The 5,200-nt window shown below is 37.5% G+C and overlaps 1 non-coding gene across 1 annotated transcript; it reads left to right on the forward strand.

Annotated features, from left to right (window-relative positions):
* The first annotated feature begins 345 nt into the window (after positions 1–345).
* On the forward strand, positions 346–452 carry LOC127124600 (small nucleolar RNA R71). Its single transcript, XR_007804072.1, has one exon. It is a non-coding gene; the product is annotated as a small nucleolar RNA R71 (small nucleolar RNA).
* The last annotated feature ends 4,748 nt before the right edge of the window (positions 453–5,200 follow it).

Raw genomic sequence — 5,200 nt, forward strand, 5'->3', positions numbered from 1 at the left:
GAAGCATGCCCAGGAACTCCGCATATCTTGCAGTTCAGTGCTACGACAGCCACGGTGGTTGTGGGTGTTATGGTCAGGTTTTCTATCTTTTGAGTGAGAGCATCTACCTTAGCATTGACATGGTCTAGACTGCTTATTTCGTACATATCGGCTTTTGTTGGAGGTTTCTCTATGGAGGTTCTTTCGCTTCCCCACTGGTAGTGATTCTGGGCCATACTTTCGATAAGTTGATGGGTCTTATTGTAGGGTTTATCCATCAGTGTGCCACCTGTGGAGGCGTCTATTGTCAATCTTGTGTTGTACAAGAGACCGTTGTAAAAGGTATGGATGATCAACCACTCTTCTAGACCGTGATGTGGACAAAGCCTCATCATGTCTTTGCATCTTTCCCAAGCTTCAAAAAGTGATTCGTTGTCTTTTTGTTTAAACCCGTTTATTTGGGCTCTTAGCATAACTTTCTTACTAGGTGGGAAATATCCTGCTAAGAAAACTTTCTTCAACTCGTTCCACGTAGTGACAGAGTCGGACAGTAGAGACTGGAGCCAGACTTTAGCTATATCTCTTAATGAGAAAGGGAAAAGATGTATTCTTATAGCTTCAGGGATGACACCATTCGCTTTCACTGTGTCTGCATATTGAAAAAACACTAACTAATGTAGGTTCGGGTCCTCCGTTGGATTACCGGAAAATTAGTTTTGTTGTACGGCTGACAACAACGAAGGTTTTAGCTCGAAATTATTTGCCTCGATGGCAGGGGCAATGATGTTGTTATGTGGTTCATCCAACGAAGGGATGGCATAGTACTTGAGAGGAAGGTTATGCAGTCCTTCGACCATCTTTGGTTGTACAACTGGTTCATGAATAAGGATATTAGGATCGGGAAGATTGCACTTGATACAATGTTCTCGTATCAGGTCTCATATCTGGTGTTCTAATCTTAGATAACGCTCTGGTTCATAGAATGGTAGCTTTAGTTTCTTGCCTTGAGAGTGAGTACTTGGCATACACTCGACAAATAGAAAAGGGTAATAGTTTTGTTTGCCTTAGTCTATACTGGGCAACACTGGAGTTACGATATCGACTATATTAGTCCCCGACAACGGCACCAAAAACTTGATCGCGTGACTAGTATGTCTATAGGATTCGTGACTGCAAGTGCACGGTCGTATCGGGTAGTTTTAAAGACTATCAAACCCAAAGGACTAATAATCGAACTTACCGTTATCTAATGTTACTATGTAACACATCAAACTTCAGGATTTCTCTAGGAGTTAAGGGATAGAGAGAAAAAATTACTAACGAAAACAGAATTTTAATAATTATATTTAATGGCGGGATATCAGTATGTAACACATCAAACTTCGGGGATTCGGTAAATAGTTGGTGTAATCTTAAACATCAAAATACTCTTCAGTAGAAATTATCTATTTGAAAGACTTTATCTCACACTCTCGTGTTTATTCACTCTAACTATACTCTTAAACCAGAATGCTTCACTCTCGCCGTCTCATTTGAATCAAAAGTAATTTTTGAAAATAAATAAAGTCTAATCAATCCTAAAGCGCTCTCGTTGTATTTAGAATTAATGCCTAGTTTCAACTATCCGGTTAAAACCTCAAACTCTCATTTTTATTGACTATAACATTTGTTTGGTTTGTACTCTCGTACGAAAATAGTTTTAAATTTAGAATAAGAAACTATAACCGAAAATAATATTTTATAAAAGTCAACACCAATTATTTACGAATCCCGTCGTTCCGACGGTATTTACATACCGATATCGATTGGTTTAGCCAAACATGGATTCGAGAACAAACATGATATTATGATAATTAAACATAAGATAAGGCATAAGCGAATTAAATAAAAATTAAAATAAAACCTGGAATATAAACCAAAAACTTGGAATTAATGCTGGTTCTTGAATTCAAATAATGTCGGCACACTTGACAAATCGGGTACACCATTAAATAAAATTCAGTTGCTAAAACTAAAGTCGTAATAGTCCCCTAATGTTGAGAATCTATCCCTTTACAAGTAAATATCTGCTTAAAATGCTAACAAAAAAAATATGGCTAAAAATTCACACACCGGTCTTTGAAGACCGAAATCCAAATATATACTCCCCACTCCTCCTTAAAAGTAGCCTTGAAGATCTTCTAGTGGGGAGCGATTTGTTGAAAGAGCCAAACGGGACATGGAGAAAAACATGGAGAGAAACAAGGAGGAATGGGTTGGTCGCAGCCATAACCCTAGGTGCTGGGCGCCACACCCTTCAATCCATGTGGCGGGCGCCACTCTCTCATGTGGTGGGTGCCACACTTTTCTAATATGGTGGGCGTCACACCCTTCATTCCATGTGGCGGGTGCCACTCTCTCATGTGGCAGGCGCCACTCTCTCATGTGGTGGGTGCCACTTGTTCTCATGTGGTGGGCGCCACACCTTTATTTGTTTTGCTTCATTTTCTTCTCTTTTTCTTTCCTTTTTGCTCTTTTCACACTTTGCTTGCATAAACACCTCTTATTAGATAAATACCTGAAATAAACACAAAGTATGGCGTAATACTATGGAAAATCAAGTAAAAACCAATTCAAGTCAAGTCAAATATACGATACATTTTCGCATTATCATATACCACCCTCCTATCTTAGATTGCACTCAAGTTCGGGTTAGAACTTATCTTACCACATAGAGATCACCAAGCATAATAGACAGAGTATCACACAATAATGTATATAAAACAAACATCAAATATACAAATTGTAAGACCCCAATTTTGTCCCTAAGATCCCTCATGGCATCATATCATATCATATCATTGCCTCAAGGATCATGGTACACTTTGCCTGCTTCCTTGTGGGTGGGTTGTCTTTTGAGAGTGGTTTCTTGATCACCAAGCATGTTTAGCATTTGTATATCATTGCTTTTCATTTGTTTACTAACCAAAAGTACAAAAATATTGTCATCTAACCTTGTTACTTGCAGATGAAGCAACATTAGGTCAAACCAGTCAAAGGCATTCATTGAGCCACAGATGGTGGCCATTCTGAAGAATTTGGGCACCATGATCATTCATCAAGAGTTCATATGAACCATGACATCATTTTGAATCAAGATCTCAAGTGGTAGAGGTTTGGATTTCATCTGATCATAACTAGGTCAGCTGAAGCCCTAGAAAAGTCAACACAAGCCAACTGTGCATTCAATCATGGATTTGAATGTGGGAGATGGTTAGAGAGGCCTCATTCATGTCCATAAAAGTCTCATATAACATTTCAAACATCATCGTTGAAGGATTTGAGGTCAGATGAAAAGTTTCCAAAAATAGTAAATGACCTGTAATTTCAAACTGCCAAAAATGGAAAGGTCTTCTCCTCAAGTTTACATGTCCAAGCAAGCTTCAAATAAAAATTTTTCCAACATGAAAGTTGAAGATCTTGCTCTCACCTTTCCAAAAAGTCCAAGAAAATCCATTTCTCATTTGTGGTTGGCAAGTTATGATCAAATCATTGCCAAGGAATTTTGAAATTCAAGCTAGCATAACTTTTGAACCAAAAGGCCAATTCAAGTGGTTCTTTTTGGAAAATTTCACTCTTGATCTCTACTATCATAATCATGCATCATATTTCACAAATTACCATTACAAAAATATTTCATTTTTCACTTGAATTAATTTGAATATTTGGAGGGAAAGTGCTAATTTGAAAATTATGCATTTCATTCAATTCCAACCAATTTCATTTGCATCCAAACAGGTTTTGCAGCTCATTCCAAGTGAAAAACGAGCACTGTAGCATGTCATGCACATGTGAGGGTATTTTGGCCAAATTGCATAACACTCCCATTTCACTTAATCCATTGCATTTTGCTTAATCATGATTAACTAGCTTGATTAACAGGTAGTATATAACCCTAAACATAACAGAAAATCAGTAACAACATTTCATTTCTCAAGATCTAGATGTAGAATATCAATTTCTCTCTCAAACCTTTCTTCCAAATTCTTCATTTACCATTGCATTTTTGTGTTTGATTCTGGTTATTGAGCTGATTTTGAGAAGGATCTTTCATTGAATTGGTGGAATTCGAGCAACATTCAAGCACAAGGAAGCTTTGCATCATCCATGGCAACTACAAGTTCTTGAAATTTCGTGCATATCCAAGCCTTCAATCTTCATCCAGTGAACTTCCTAAGCATTGAAGAAGAATTTCCAAGCATCACAACTCCGCAATTGCAGCTGAATAGAGCTCTGTTCTACAAGAGGTTAGAATTCGCCCTCTATAATTTTGTTGTTAGTTGACATGATGCGATAGATCTTTGTTAGCTGATTGTTATGAGCTTTAAATCGTGTTAAACCATGCCAAAATGAGAGAGAACGGTTGATTTGAAGTTTGATGGATGATTTTTCTTTTGATCGATTCATGCTTGATGTAGTGTTTTTGGATGTGTTAGTTGTTGATTCTAGTTGCCTAATGTTAGATCTACATGATGCAATGCATGATTTGTGTTTCTGGAACCTTTTAATTTTTCTGGAAAATCATTGATGAATATCATGAGGATCTTCATGTGTTCTTGAATTCTGGAAATTACCTGCGAATTTACCTGTAACCTTCATCGCCTTTGCCACGGACTTACCTGCGGATTCCTGAGAATTTCCTGCGGATTCACGTTGCCCAGCATGCATGCATGCGCCTAGGGCTCGGTCTAAACAACCGCGTTTGGTAGCGCGCCACCGGTTTGAACCTGGACCAAAGCAATCTTCCATATTTCCCTTTTGCATTTTTTACCTATGCTATGCATGTTTATCTATTTCATTCATTCTTTTTTTTTTAATTTTCCACTTCATTAAAAAAATCATAACTCTCAAAATAATGATCCAATTTACATGAGATTTTTTGTGCCATGATCCTTGTAATGTCTACTTTTTTTTGGATATTTTTCCAGAATTTGTGCTCGGTTGGATTTAAAAATTTCCTAGGGTTTGTTCTCACATGTCATTCATTGCACATTGCTTGCCATTTCTTTTGTGAAATAATGATGCTTGATCCAATGGAGCTGAAATCTTACATGCATAATCTAGACATCTTGGCTGATCTTTCGGTATAGAGTTTGTGATTTTTGCATTTCTGGATGTTGAAATATGATGTGATCAATGGAGGTGTGACAATGTGTGTCACACCATTTCTTGTCCAACTTGC

This window comes from Lathyrus oleraceus, chromosome 2, assembly GCF_024323335.1.
Source record: "Lathyrus oleraceus cultivar Zhongwan6 chromosome 2, CAAS_Psat_ZW6_1.0, whole genome shotgun sequence".
NCBI classification, from domain to species: domain Eukaryota; kingdom Viridiplantae; phylum Streptophyta; class Magnoliopsida; order Fabales; family Fabaceae; genus Lathyrus; species Lathyrus oleraceus.